The sequence below is a fragment of the Dendrobates tinctorius genome, unplaced genomic scaffold (assembly GCF_039654945.1).
Source record: "Dendrobates tinctorius isolate UK_male_01 unplaced genomic scaffold, ASM3965494v1 ptg000070l, whole genome shotgun sequence".
Classification (NCBI taxonomy): Eukaryota; Metazoa; Chordata; class Amphibia; order Anura; family Dendrobatidae; genus Dendrobates; species Dendrobates tinctorius.
This window is the reverse complement of record NW_027361738.1, coordinates 64,689,794-64,706,144: the sequence shown is the minus strand read 5'-3', so window position 1 is coordinate 64,706,144 and position 16,351 is coordinate 64,689,794. Positions and strand designations below refer to the sequence as shown.

Sequence of the window (16,351 nt, the reverse complement as noted above, 5' to 3'; positions counted from 1 at the left end):
AGCCAGCGACAAGATTTACCCCTTTGTTGGGACCCTAAATCTAACATGATGACTCTTTGGGGCTAAAAGCCTACAATTATGTGGGCAGGTATGATCAAGCTCTATTTAAAAAAAAACCTTAGGCTGATGGGAGGAGTGTTTAGTCAGAGGGTGTGTGCTACAAATCTCAAAAAACGGAAAAAGGCAAGGGTGAACAGATGCACACTAAGAAAGCCACCATTTTAAACATGTTTTCAACAGCAGTAATGCAGTTCCACTTTCATATATTCAACATTTACATATGATAGTATTTCAGAGTATTTCAACTTTGTACTGCTAATAAGAAATATTACCAACTTTTTCCCCCTAAAATGACATAGATTAACTTTACCCTGATGGTATAGTCAGCAGCTTGTTTACTACCATACTAATATATTTCAATAAATAAATATCTATGTCAATTAATATAAACACATCTTCGTTTAGAAATAGCCACTGTACTGGCATATTATACAAAGTACTAAAGGCCAGCTATAAGAAATTGCTTCCTCAGAGGTGCAGAGGGACTCCCTGATGAAGCTATACATGCGAAACACATGTTAGGAGTCAAAGGCAGGTGAGAACTTTAGGAAAAAAATGGGCAAGATCTTGTTTGATCCCTGTTACTGTAACATTTATTGAGGTTTTATGTATCACATTTGCACTTTACAATGTTTACACCTGTTTACATTTATATGCTGCTGATCTCCGTTGCTTGGAGACATTGATAATATATTTATATTTTTGTGGTGCTTTGGACTACTATGTAACTAGCATGATCTGATTTAGCATATTGGAGCGCTTGCACTTTATATGCTTGTATTAGTTGTATGTAATATTATTACTAGTCTGTACATCTTACAATAAGGATTTATGCATTATCGTATGCTTATGGATAGAGTTAAGCGAATATGTTCGGAATCGGTCTCCGAATCTGAATTTGCCATATTCGTGCCATATTTGTACCCTATTCGTGCCGAATTTATGTTTGATGATCGTTTCTGAACATATTTGTTCATTTCTACTCCCACTGACTCCAATGACGTTCGGCTGTGTTCGGCGAATGATGCAAAACCAATATTCATCACCAATTGTAATCGGAACCGAATTTTGAAAACTCTACTGTACTTAGGCCTGTTTCACACATCAGTTTTTTTGTGTCAGTTAAAATCCGGCAAAATGGCGGAAAGCGGATCCGTTGTTAACTGATGTGGACGGATGCCACCGGACCGGTTTTTTGACGGATCCGCCGAATGAAGATTTTTAAAGGAACCGCTGCCCGGGAAGAGGAGAGAGAGAGAGAGAGAGAGATTTTTTTTCTGTCCGCCAGAAATGATTTCAGGGTTAAATTTCCTCCTGACTTCATTCCTCCGGGCATGCGCTCTATAAAAATGCGGATCCTGCAGTACAAAAAATGTTACATGGTCCGTCCAGGCATCTCGGCGGATGCAAAAAAATTGACGGATCCGCAAAAAACGGATCCAACGGATGGCCATCCGTCAAGATCTGCCGGTAATGCAGGTCAATGGGGAAAAAACGGATCCGCCAAAAAAAATGGCGGATCCGTTTTTTTGCAAAAACGGCGGATTTTGACCGATGGTCAAAAACGGAAGTGTGAAACAGGCCTTATGGATACTGTATATGACAAATTTAAAATATCCTTGTTTGATATCATTGTTTGTGAAATGCTTGGATGTTCTTACAAATGTGTGTTTTTCTATTCAGTTCTCCTATGCCACTGTTTTGCTGGTAGTTACTTTCTAAATTTGTTTGAATTGATTATAAACAAATACGATAATTTTTACTTTGCGTTTTGACTCCTTCGGTCCTTTTGTTCTTTGAGCAGCATGTTTAACCCAGCTCAAGATTGTATTTAGCATTGACATCCTATCTTTAATATTGATCCTGGCAGCATTTTGGAGCCTAATATTACTGTAAATCTCAGACTCCTTCTTCCACATGGTAATCACTTGCAGAAGGCAATAGTCTGGCAATCCCCTTGCACCGTGCTGACGCCTTTAATTTGACAGCAGCGCACTGTCAGTGGATAGAGGGGGTGAGGCTGAGGACTTCCCTTACTGTCTTCTGTCCACTCACTCAAGTCGAGAGTCAGAAGAAGAGTCAAGGGAACGAAAAAGAGAAATGCCGTAGCTATTTTTTTTATAAAAATGAATCTATAAAATAATAATAATTATACATGGTAGAAGTGAGAAATTATATGTTTCTGCAAAACCTAGAAAATAATGCACAGTAACATGGTGAGGTACTACATATCCTCACCTACCATAAAAATAGGAAGAATAGGTCTCGGCAAAACCATTCATGAACAATTTCACACTTTGGCCTTCTGTAGTTCCTCCTGGACCACATCCATTATTTCTACATTATTTCACCCATGATAGGAGATTGGATCCTGAGATCAGGGGGCAGAAGCGCAGTTTTGCTCATTTCTGGACACCAGGCACATATTTGGGGTTGCGCCCCCAGCACAACCACCCACGGTGGGCAGTATTAGGCCAGAGTCACACTATCAAGAAATACGGATGAGTGCTATGCGCAAAAAAAAAAACGCATCGCGCTCGTCCCAATGTTAATCTATGGGGCAGCTCCCATCAGGAATTTCCAGTATGGCAGCACCAGAGCTCTCCTATGACATCCCAGATGTGTGCTAAGGCTGCAAAGATGATGCGATGAGTCATGAGGGAGGCGCTAGATGTTGCAAATGCGTCAGCTGGAAGATGTAGTTCTACTGGCAGCGGATTTTAATCTCACGTTAGCTGAAGTGGGTCACTAAACACTTCCCTCCTGTCCACAACAATTATCAATAGTGGGAGGTGGCACTTATGGAGATGGCATAGGACCACCAGGGGGCGCTCCTGTAGATGTGGTGTCTGGGTGCAGGTGTTAGAGCGCCCATGATGTTCGTGCAATTACAAGCAGCCGGACACACGTGTGAACTTGCAAATGTAACACTTTACTGAAGCAGAAAGCAGGGTAAAGTCTCTCTTAGGCTGGAGTCAGACACAATGTATAGAAATACGGTCCATATTTTACAGTCATAATACACAGAAATGTTCCCTGAACAGTGATCTGTATGTCATCCGTTGGCAAGGCGTGGCTGCATTTTTTGCGCATGTAAGCATCCGTATGACATTTGTATTGCATCCATATGCCGAGATTTTATCGCCGGCTTGCAAAATGGACATATAATGGATCCCAATGACAGGTTAGAACACAAACGGAAGTATAGATATAGACACATAGAATACATATATATATATACGTATACAGTACATGTCATTGAAACACATATATATATATATATATATATATATATATATATATACATTATAGATTTATATTTCATAGAGTTCTACATAGCATAACAGCCGCAAAACCAATTGTCAGCTTCTTTAAAATCATTACAAAACCCGACATGAAATCACACATGGTGTACATACAGTAAACCATTTAATTTCATTTATTTTTTTATATGTCTTTGACTAATAAGTAGATTAGGGTATCTGTGCAAAATTTTGGACATGTACGAGGTGTTAAATTAATAGGTAAATTTGTTGAAAAAAATTGCGTGGGCTCCCGCGGTAAATTCTCTGCCAGAGAGGGCAAGCCAGTGAATGAGGGCAGATATTAATAGCCTAGGGAGGGACCATTGTTTTTGCACCCCCCCGGTTAAAAAAAAATCTGCCCCCAGCCACCCTAGAAAAGGCACATCTATAAGATGTGCCTTTTCTGGCACTTAGCCTCTCTATTCCCATTGCATTTAGAAATGGCTCATGGGTTAATAAGAATGGGTTAATGTCTCCTTGCTATTGAAAGGTGACATTAAGCAGGGTTAATAATGGAGAGGTGTCAATAAGACACCTGTCTGTTATTAATCCTATAGTAGTAAAGGGTTAAAAAAGACACACACATTAATTAAAAAGTCTTTTAATGAAATAATCACACAAAGTTTTTGACAACGTATTATTCTGCTAATCCAAAAAATCCCTTGTCCTGTAAAAAAAAATAAAAAATAAAAACCCAACAATATACATACCTCTCCACCGTTCAGTCAGGTCTCCTGCTGCAATCCATCACAAGGGGTTTACTAGTTTGCAACAGGGACTGGTGCTAATGCTACTGAACCCACTGTAAACCACTGCAGAATGAATTAATTCATCTATGCGCAGGCGCCCCGGCTGACCGGAGATGAACTAATAAGCGTGGGAAAGTTCACCTCAGGTCAGCCGGGGACTCTGCGCAGCCTCACTGACTACCGCTGACGTCACTGAGACTGATGTCACATAACAACTGTATCACTCAGCAGCAGCAGCAGTAGACTGGGTACTAGGGTACCACAATGAGACAGAGGTGAGAGGAGCTAATGGAAAATGCTGCCTTCTGGGGAGAAAGAGAACTCAATGAGGGATGGGTGATGGAGAGATGAAGCAGAAAATGCTGCAAAGGAAAACTGCTGTAAAGCAGAGGTTCCCTGTAAGGACCAGAGCCCATTTTTCATGCAATTGTTGACCATACCACTATGTTTTTCCAGCATTACTTACTCAGAGAATCAAGGATCAGATATTTTGCCTGTAATGTAAAAGCCTCGGCACTCAGAGATGCAGGTAATATTCCTATTTATTAAAGCAGCTTTTGTCAGTACAGAAGAGGGCCAACGTTTCGGTGAACGGACCTTTTTCACGCCCAGTGAATGATAAGAGACAGGTTAGTGCTGCAGGAGTACTAATTCTCTGGCAGTGAAAAAGGTCCGTTGACCGAAACGTTGGCCCTCTTCTGTACAGGCACATTTATTAATGCTGCATTAATAAATAGGCATATTACCTGGATCTTTGAGCGCAGTGGCATTAATATTTGTCACGCTCGCGCCTTGGCTGAATGGCGCGAGCCGGGGGTTTGTGGCCCCACTGGACCACAAACCAGACTACCCTGGAAGGGGCATGACTACGACAGCTACCTCGGTCTTCACTGGAGCCTCTGATGGTGAGGTCAGGCTTGTGCGGCAGATAGCTGTCGGGTGCCACTCCAGGGTGGTGTCTGGCTGTGGCTGCTGGTCCCACTTGGGGACAAGTCACTTTGACAGAGGCTATAGACAGGAAGGCAGGTAGACACGACAGGCACGGCTGAAACACAGGGCAGGCAGGCACGGCTTGGAGACACAGGACAGGCGGGCACGGCTTGGAGACACAGGACAGGCGGGCACAGCTTAGAGACACAGGACAGGCGGGCACGGCTTGGAGACACAGGACAGGCGGGCACGGCTTGAAGACACAGGACAGGCGGGCACGGCTTGGAGACACAGGACAGGCGGGCACGGCTTGGAGACACAGGACAGGAGGGCACGGCTTGGAGACACAGGACAGGCGGGCACGGCTTGGAGACACAGGACAGGCGGGCATGGCTTGGAGACACAGGACAGGCGGGCACGGCTTGGAGACACAGGACAGATTGGCGTGGTATGAGAAGGAGCAGGTAGGGACCTGTTCACACAGCAGGTGTAGACAGGAGGGAGTGGTGTATGCTGGAACAGGATCTGGACCTGTTCACACAGGAGGTGCTGGTATGGATATAGGCAGGAAGGAGTGGAATATGAAGGAACAGGTTTGGACCTGTTCACACAGGAGGTGCAGGCAGGCAGAGCCGCTGGAGCGCGGAGCAGGCAGAGCCGCAGGAGTGCGGAGCAGGCAGAGCGGCTAGGGAGCCGTGCAGACAGAGCTGCGAGGGTGCAGATGCACAGATAAAGCTGCGAGGGTGCAGATGCACAGATAGAGCTGTGAGGGTGCAGATGCACAGATAAAGCTGCGAGGGTGCAGATGCACAGACAGGGAGGACACAAGGAAAGACACAGCAGAGAAGGAACCACAAACAAGGAGACTGACAGACAGAGGTAAGACTGAGTTCAGACAGAGACGCCGGGACAAAGACACAGGGACCTGGATATTCAGCCTCCTGGCAGGCGGACAAGGTACAAAGCAAGACAAAGAGTATTCCTACAGAGAAGGAGATAAACAGAACAGGGCTGGCTTCCTCAGCAGCAAGATACTAAGTGAGTATAGACATTGCACAGGCAAAGGTCAGTGGGTGTGGCGAAACTAAATAGTCAAGGGCTCTAGGCGATTGGTCAGGGACATATTACACAGGTGGCCTCTGACTGCATAAGAACCAGAGAGTTCTGGCGCCGCCCCCCTATACACACATAGCTTGGAAGCATAGAGCAGAGGCACAGAGCACAGGACTGGCAACAGACAGATTTCACAGCATGGCTTGAAGCAGAAAGTAAGTTGGTGTGCGGGGGAGGGGAGGCCATGCAGTGATGCCAGCAGGGTTGTTACAATATTACTTATATCTCCACTACCACTGAGCACCAAACATTTATCGCTAAGTGCCTGCCATATCTCCCTCAGGTAGTTTTCATGTCCCGGCATCATTAAAGTTCTAAGACTCAGATCAAAATGAAGCAAACAGGGGATCTAACAGGTGAAATCTAGCAGATCAAAGAACCGGCTGCTCACACCGCCTTGTCTATAAGGTTTACAGAATATGTCAGTTCATATGAAAAAAATATATATAAACAAGGAAAAAACGTATATATACAGTACTGTGCTAAAGTTTTAGACAAGTGTGGAAAAAAAATAGCTCTCACTGGTCCAAAAGGAGATGTTCTTCAGCACCAAAGGACGGCAGTTAAAACCTAGCCTTTAATCATAAAATGGTAAAAAAGGTAGAATATGCACAATTAAAAAAAAATAATGCTTATGCATTTCCGGTAGGGAAACCCTTGGACTACGTTCACACGTTCAGCATTTGGTTACTATTTGACATCAGTATTTGTAAAACAAAAGCAGGAGTGGGCGATAAATCCAGAAGTGGTGATGTGTTTCTATTATTCTTTTCTATTATTTGTTCCACTCCTGATTTTAGCTTAAAAAAACTGATGTAAAATACAGACCGAAAACTGAACGCGTGTACGTGGCCTTAATCCAAAGGGGTTTTCTACCTGAAATGTGTAAGCTTTATGTTTTTTTTTTAACATACACATTCTGCCAATTTTGTTATCCTATATGATCAAAATCAAAATCTTAGCGACCTTCCTTTGGTGCTGGAGAACATCCCCTTTTGGACGATTAAAATCTATTTGACCTGAAAGCAAGACCAATAAACATTCCGTGCACCACATCAAGACCGCAGATTACTTTGAAGTTTCATGTGAAACTTATCTCTAATATAGGAATGGTGAGCTGAATTGACACTTTTGGTATTTATTTTTTTTTGCAGAAAAAAAAAATGCAGCAAAGAATGATTTAAAAATTAGAAATGTTATTAATTTATTTTTTATCAATTAATCAATTGCAAAGTGAATGAACAAAAGATGATTCTGAATCAAATTAACCCCTTCACCCCCAAGGGTGGTTTGCACGTTCATGACCGGGCTAATTTTTACAATTCTGACCACTGTACCTTTATGAGGACATAACTCTGGAACGGTTCCATGGATCCCGGTGATTCTGACATTGTTTTCTTGTGACATATTGTACTTCATGTTAGTGGTAAAATTTCTTTCAAATAACTTGCGTTTATTTGTGAAAAAAACGGAAATTTGGCAAAAATTTTGAAAATTTCGCAATTTTCCAACTTTGAATTTTTATGCCCTTAAATCACAGAGATACGGCACACAAAAAACTTGATAACTAACATTTCCCACATGTTTACTTTACATCAGCACAATTTTGGAACCAAAATTTTTTTTTGTTAGGAAATTATCACATTTGAAGCCACTTTGAGGGGTCTATATGATAGAAAATACCCAAAAGTGACACCATTCTAAAAACTGCACCCATTAAGGTGCTCAAAACCACATTCAAGAAGTTTATTAACCCTTTAGGTGCGTCACAGGAATTTTTTTGAATATTTAAAAAAAAATGAACATCTAACTTTTTTTCACAAAAAAAATACTTCAGGTTCAATTTTTTTTATTTTACCAAGGGTAACAGGAGAAATTGGACTGCAAAAGTTATTGTGCAATTTGTCCTGAGTACGCTGATACCTTATTTGTGGGGGGAACGACTGTTTCGGCGCATGGCAGAGCTCAGAATAGAAGGAGCTCCGTTTGACTTTTTCAATGCAAAATTGGCTGGAATTCAGATCAGACGCCATGTCACGTTTGGAAAGTCCCTGATGTACCTAAACAGTGGAAACCCCCTACAATTGACCCCATTTTGGAAACTAGACCCCCCAAGGAACTTATCTAGATATGTGGTGAGAACTTTGAACCCACAAGGGCTTTACAGAAGTTTATAACGCCCGGGCGTGAAAATAACATACAGCCGTACAATTAAAAAATCATATTTTTTCCACAAAAATGATCTTTTCACCCTCAATTCTTATTTTCCCAAGGGTAACAGGACCCTAAAAGTTATTGTGCAATTTGTCCTGAGTACGCTGATACCCCACATGTGGGAGTAAACCACTATTTGGGAGCATGGCAGAGCTTGGAAGGGAAGCAGCGCCATTTGACGTTTTTGGCTGAAATTGAGATCGGACATCATGTCGCGATTGGAAAACCCCTGATGTACCAAAACAGTGGAAACCCCCCACAAATGACACCATTTTGGAAACTAGACCCCCTAAGGAACTTATCTAGATGTGTGGTGAGAACTTTGAACCCCCAAGGGCTTCACAGAAGTTTATAACATAAAGCCGTACAATTAAAAAATCATATTTTTTCCACAAAAATGATCTTTTCACCCTCAATTCTTATTTTTCCAAGGGTAACAGCACCCTAAAAGTTATTGTGCAATTTGTCCTGAGTACGCTGATACCCCACATGTGGGGGTAAACCACTATTTGGGCACATGGCAGAGCTCGGAAGGGAAGCTGCGCCATTTGACGTTTTTGGCTGGAATTGAGATCGGACACCATGTCGCGATTGGAAAACCCCTGATGTACCTAAACAGTGGAAACCCCCCACAAATGACACCATTTTGTAAACTAGACCCCCCAAGGAACTTATCTAGATGTGTGGTGAGCACTTTGAACCCCCCAGTGCTTCACAGAAGTTTATAACGCCCGGGCGTGAAAATAAAAAATTCGTATTTTTTCCACAAACATGATCTTTTAGTCACCATTTTTTTATTTTCCCAAGGGTAACAGGAGAAATTGGACCCCAAAAGTTGTTGTCCAATTTGTCCTGAGTATGCTGATACCCCATATGTGGGAGAAAACTACTGTATGGGCACACGTCGGGGCTCGGAAGGGAAGTAGTGACGTTTTGGAATGCAGACATTGATGGAATGGTCTGCGGGTGTCATGTTGCCTTTGGAGAGCCCCTAATGTACCTAAACAGTGGAAACCCCCCACAAATGACCCCATTTTGAAAACTAGACCCCCTAAGGAACTTATCTAGATGTGAGGTGAGCACTTTGAACCCCCAAGGGCTTCACAGAAGTTTATAATGCCCGGGCATGAAAATAAAAAAATCGTATTTTTTCCACAAACATGATCAATTAGGCCCCAATTTTTTTATTTTCCCAAGGGTAACAGGAGAAATTGAACCCCAAATGTTGTTGTCCAATTTGTCCTGAGTACGCTGACACCCCATATGTGGGAGAAAACTACTGTATGGACACACGTCAGGGCTCGGAAAGGAAGTAGTGACATTTTGGAATGCAGACATTGATGGAATGGTCTGTGGGTGTCATGTGCGTTTGGAGAGCCCCTGATGTACCTAAACTATTGAAACTCCCCACAAGTGACCCCATTTTGGACACTAGACCCCCCACAGAACTTATCTAGATGTGTGGTGAGCACTTTGAACCCCCAAGTGCTTCACAGAAGTTTATAACGCTCGGACGTGAAAATAAAAAAGTCATTTTTTTCCACAAAAATGATATTTTTGCACCCAATTTTTTATTTTCCTAAGGGTAACAGGAGAAATTGACCCAAAAATTGTTTTGCAATTTGTCCTGAGTAGGCTGATACCCTACATGTGGGGGTAAAACACTGTTTGGGTGCATGGCAGAGCTTGGAAGGGAAGAAGCACCATTTGACTTTTTCAACTCAGAATTGGCTGGAATTGAGATCAGACGCAATGTTGCATTTGGAGAGCCCCTGATGTGCCCAAACAGTGGAAACCCCCAATTCTAACTCCAACCCGAACCCCATCACACCCCTAACCCTAATCTCAGCCCTAACACAACCCTAGCCCTAACCCTAACCCTAGCCCTAGCCCTAACCCTAACCCTACCCCTAACCCTAGCCCTAATGGAAAAATGGAAATAAATACATTTTTTTTATTTTATTATTTTTCCCTAACTAAGGGGGTGATAACAAGGGGTTTGATTTACTATTTATGGCGGTTTTTATGTTTGGCGGCTGTCGCACGCTAAAAGACGCTTTTTATTGTAAAAATAGTTTTTGCATCACCACATATTGAGAGCTATAATTTTTCCGTATTTTGACCCACCAAGTCATGTGAGGTCTTATTTTTTGCGGGACTAGTTGACGTTTTTATTGGCACCATTTTCAGGCACGTGACATTTTTTGATCGCTTTTTATTCCGATTTTTGGGACGCAGAATGAACAAAAACCAGCGTTTCATGAATTTCTTTTGGGGGAGTGCGTTTACACCATTCCGCGTGCGGTAAAATTGATAAAGCGGTTTTATTCTTCGGGTCAGTACAGTTACAGCGATACCTCATTTAGGTCGTTTTTTATGTTTTGTCGGTTTTATGCAATGAAAACTATTTTATATAAAAAATAATTATTTTTTCATCGCTTTATTCTGCGAGCTATAACTTTTTTATTTTTTCACTGATGATGCTGTGTCGCAGCTCGTTTTTTGCGGAACAAGATGACGTTTTCAGCGGTACCATGGATATTTATATGCGTCTTTTTGATCGTGCGTTATTACACTTTTTGTTTGGCGGTATGATAATAAATCATTATTTTTTGCTTTGTTTTTTATTTTTATTTTTTAAGGGGTTCGCTAAAAGGATTAACTAATGGGACAGTTTTATAGGGCGGGTCGTTATGGATGCGGCAATACCTAATATGTGTACTTTTATTGTTTTGGGTTTTTTTTATTTCCAAAAAATGGATTTATTTGGGGGAATATTTTTTTTTTTTTCTAATTTATTTGGCGATTTTTTTAAAATTATTTTAACACTTTTTTTTATTTTTTTTTAACTTTATTAAATAGTCCCAGGTGGGACATCACTGTCCTGTGACAGATCGCTGATCTGTCACATCACAGATCACTGTGACAGATCAGCAATCTGTCACAGGCTTGGAAGAAGACTTCCTCTTGCCTGCGCTTTGCAGGCACTGAGGAAGCCAGCTTCCTGCAGGCCCCGAAGGCCCCCGTCGCCATCTTGGATTCGGGGGCCTGCAGGAAAGGAGCCCCCCGCAGCAGCGCTGCACATTGCGCTGCCGTGGGGGGCTCAAGGAAGCACGGAGGGAGCCCCCTCCCTGCCGATGCTTCCCTTTAACCCCCCGGTACACCGCGATCGTGTTTGATCGTGGTGTGCAAGGGGTTAACGTGTCGGGGGCGGTCCGTGACGCCCCTGACACATTGTGCCGGGTGTCAGCTGTGATAATCAGCTGACACCTGGCTGCGATCAGCGGCGCTCACCACCACCACGTGGGCGCCGCTGATCACGGTAGACATACTATCCCGTCCATGGGCATAGGGGCCCGGGTCCCATGGGTGGGATAGTACGTCGGATGTCAGAAAGAGGTTAATATACATTGGGAAGATTTTTGCTTTATTCAGTTCTCCTAAGTACTTTCACACCGGAACCCGGCAGGAGGTTGTTCCAAACATCTTGGAAAATTAACCACAGATCTTCTGTGGATGTCACTTGGGCAGATCCTTCTGTCTCTTCATGTAATCCTAGGCAAACTCGATGATATTGAGATCATCACTTCCAGGATTCCTTGATGTTCATTACGCTGTAGACATTTCTTAATGACATTGGCTGGATGTTTGGGTCGTTGTCCTGCGCAGAATAAATTTGAAGCAAATCAGACTCCTCCCTGATATTATTGTATGACGGATAAGTACCTGCCTGTATTTCTCAGCATTGAGGACACCATTAACCCTGGTCAAATCTTAACTCCATTTGCTGAAATAGAGCCGCAAACTTGCAATGACCCTTAATCATGCTACAATGTTCCTGCAGACATTCATTATTGTGCCATTCTCCAGCTCTTTAGTGAACAAACTACCTCATCTTACAGCCAAATATTTCATATTTTGACTCATCACTCTAGAGAACCGGCTGACATTTTTTCTGCATCGCATTTTCCTATGTTTTTGTGTATAGTTGAGTCACTTGGTCTTGTTTCCATGTGTAGAAGGTAGGCTTTTTGGCCTTGATTTCTAAATGAAGACCTCTTCTGGCCAGACTTCTCCAAACAGTAGAAACTAGTAGCTGGATCCCCGTGGTTTTTGCCAGTTCTGAGCTGATGGCACTGATGGACATCTTTCAGTTTTGAAAAATTAAGTAAAAATGTTGTGTCTTTCATCTGCTGCTGTAACTTTTCTTGCTCAACCAATGCGTCTACTTCAACAGTTCCCACTTCTTGGTGCTTTTTCAGCAGCACATCTTGAAACATAGTCTGCTGTGAAATCTTTGCCTTAGAAACCTTGCTGATGCAGTATAACTACCTTGTGTTTTGTTGCTGTGCTCAATCTTGACATGATTTATGACATGATACCGTCTTCTAGAACCGTACATTTGTAGTCAGGTTTAGCTGTTCCTTACCAAGCATTAAGCCTCCTTCACAATTGTTTCTGTTTCAGTTAATGGCTGTGTTTTAACCTACATCTGAAAATGATGATCATTATCAACTCTTTGGTATAATTGATCACTCAAACACCTGAGTAAAATCCCATATGTGCCAGTTTACCTAAAAGCATTGATGCTCTTTTTAAGACAATGGATGGTAACACCAAATATTGATTTAGATTTCTCTTTTGTTCCACCACTTTACATTTTTCCAAATTATAAAAATTGAACAATCAACACCTTTATTTTCAAAACCATTCATTGCAACATTTTTTCCACAGCTGCCTAAAGCTTTTGCTCAGTACTATATATATACACTGCTCAAAAAAATAAAGGGAACACATCCTAGATATCCTTGAATGTCAAATTCCAGTTGCAAATCTTTATTCATTACACATGTACTGCATTGAGAGCAATAAAACATAAAAATGATTATTGTAAATTAAAATTAATATCCCATGATGAAGTGTGATTGACTTGGAGTTACATTGTGTTGTTTGAGTGTTCCCTTTATTTTTTGAGCAGTATATATAGATAGATAGATATATTGATATATAGATATACATATATATAAATATACATATATCTCTTTATTCATTGTCTATACTCATGAAAAAAACTTACATATACACTGGAATTGGCATCAAGCCTTCTCCAGATTATCCTGTACAGTCAAACCCTTTACTATAAGACATACATACAATGAGTACAGAAAGTATTCAGACCCCTTTAAATTTTTCACTCTTTGTTTCATTGCAGCCATTAGGTAAATTCAATGACTGAAAAAAAACAGAAATGTAGAAATTTTTGCAAATTTATGAAGAAAATAAAAACTGACATATCACATGGTCAAAAGTATTCAGACCCTTTGCTCAGACACTCATATTTAAGTTACATGCTGTCCATTTCCTTGTGATCCTCCTTGAGATGATTCTACAACTTCAATGGAGTCCAGCTGTGTATAATTAAACTGAGAGGACTTGATTTGTAAAGGCACACACCTGTCTATGTAAGACCTCACAGCTCACAGTGCATGATGTCAGACCAAATGAGAATCATGAGGTCAAAGGAACTGGCCAAGGTGCTCAGAGACAGAATTGTGGTAAGGCACAGATCTGGCCAAGGTTTCAAAAGAATTTTTGCAGTACTCAAGGTTTCTAAGAGCACAGAGACCTCCATAATCCTTAACTGGAAGAAGTTTGGGACCACAAGAAGTCTTCCTAGACCCGGCCGTCCAGCCAAACAGAGCAATCGTGGGAGAAGAGTCTTGGTGACAGAGGAAAAGAAGAACCCCAAGATCACTGTGGCTGAGCCCCACAGATGCAGGAGGGAGATGGGAGAAAGTTCCACAAAGTAAACTATCACTGGAGCCCTCCACCAGTTGGGCCTTTATGACAGAGTGGCCCAACAGAAGCCTCTCCTCAGTGCAAGACAAATGAAAGCCTGCATTATGTTTGCTAAAAAACACATGAAGGACTCCCAGACTATGAGAAATAAGATTCCCTGGTCTGATGAGATGAAGATAGACCGTTTTGGTGATAATTGTAAGCGGTATGTGTGGAGAAATCCAAGCACTGCTCATCAACTGCCCAACAGTAAAACATGGTGATGGTATCATCATACTATGGGGGTGTTTTTCAGCTGCAGGGACAGGACGGTTGATTGCAATTGAAGGAAACAACATTCACCATCCAACCTGACAGAACTGGAGAGGATCTGCAAGGAAGAATGGCAGAGGATACCCATATCCAGGTGTGAAAAACTTGTTGCTAGGGATGAGCGAGTAGTGAAATACTCAGACTCGCTGTACTCGTTACGAGTACCTCCTAATACTCGGGTACTCGTAACGAGTAGCGAGTCCAATGTAAGTCTATGCGAAATGCGAGTATTGGGCTGTGTGGGACTGTGCCAGGCTGTGCTTGCCTGTGCTGGGCTGTGCGGGGACTGTGCTGGGCTTTGCGGGACTGTGCCAAGCTGTGCGGGACTGTGCCAAGCTGTGCGAGACTGTGCCAGGCTGTGCGGGACTGTGCTGGGCTGTGCGGGACTATGCTGGGCTGTGCGGGGACGGTGTGGGGACAGTGCCAGGCTGTGCGGGACTGTGCTGGTCTGTGCGGGACTGTGCTGGGCTGTGCGGGGATGGTGTGAGGACTGTGCCAGGCTGTGCGGTACTGTGCTGGGCTGTGTGGGACTGTGCTGGGCTGTGTGGGACTGTGCTGGGCTGTGCAGAACTGTGCGGGGACTGTGCGGGCACTGTGCGGGCACTGTGTCAGGCTGTGCGGGACTGTGCTGGGCTGTGCGGGACTGTGCTGGGCTGTGCGGGGATGGTGTGAGGACTGTGCCAGGCTGTGCGGGACTGTGCTGGGCTGTGCAGGACTGTGCTGGGCTGTGTGGGACTGTGCTGGGCTGTGCGGGGACTGTGCGGGGACTGTGCGGGGACTGTGTCAGGCTGTGCGGGACTGTGCTGGGCTGTGCGGGACTGTGCCAGGCTGTTCGAGTGTGGGAGAGATGGTCCCCATCGAGTGTCCGGGTCGGAACCAAGGGGACCGTCACCTGGGTTCCAGGGGAAGCTGTTTCCGGGGGATAGAGTTCAGGGACAGACCGTGGAGACTGACAGTTGGACTGGGGGAGGAGCCAATATAAAAGGGGCGGGGAACGTGAGTCACAGGGAGTCAGCAGAACAAGACAGAAGGAGCAGGAGATCGTGAGAGCGATTGAGAGCCAGAGCGACTCACCCGAGCCAGGAAGGAGGCTAGAGACAGGAGAGATACTTCCCCTGGACATCAGTGGGACGGCGCCAAGACAACCGTCCGAGAACCGCTGCCCCGCGACGACCAGTGGCCGTTGCCGCCTTGCTCCTGCCCGCGGCTGCGGCCTGCCCGCGGACCCCAGCGGCCGCTGCCACCTCACTCCAGCCCGCGCTGTGGCCTGTCTCCTGCCGCGCTGCTCTCACCCGTGGTTGCGGAAAGTCCAGTGCCGTCGGCGGCCACCACTGTCCCGCTCCGTTCCGCGGCAGGGGCCGAGCCTCTGTTTGCTGCGGATTCCCTGTCGCAGCTGTTAGCTGCGCAGGTGGCCTGCCCCTTGCCACCCCACATCACTGCCGCTTGCCCCAGTCTGGGGGCTGCGGCCCATCCGTCCAAGGACTCCGCCGGGGCCTGTGGTGCTCCAGTGTCATCAGAGCGCTGGAGCACTCGAAGACTTTGTCAACACTTCAGCAACTGGGCCCAGCGACTGCTACGTCGAAAGACCACGATCCCGAACGGCGAGGGACGTCTGGATGGCTAAGTTGACTATATAATTAAGGACCCGTAGTCGGCCATACTGCGGCCCTATAGTGACCGGCTATTGCCGGACGTAGTCGTGTTCTACTGTGTTTGTGTTTGCTTGTATAGAGCCCCTGCGAGGGCAACCCTTGTTACTCCTTTTTGTTGGTCAGGCTGTGACTGAGGATAGTTACCGCTAGGCCTATAAACGTTATTATAAAAAGCACCAAACCGTCTTGCGACTCGTCACTGCATCCTGCGTACCTG

General features: G+C 44.1%; 1 protein-coding gene across 1 annotated transcript in view; it reads left to right on the top strand.

Moving 5' to 3' along the window:
- Nucleotides 1-16,351, top strand: part of GPR158 (G protein-coupled receptor 158) — a 316,407-nt gene that overhangs the window by 174,015 nt on the left and 126,041 nt on the right. The gene's annotated exons all lie outside the window — the stretch shown is intronic.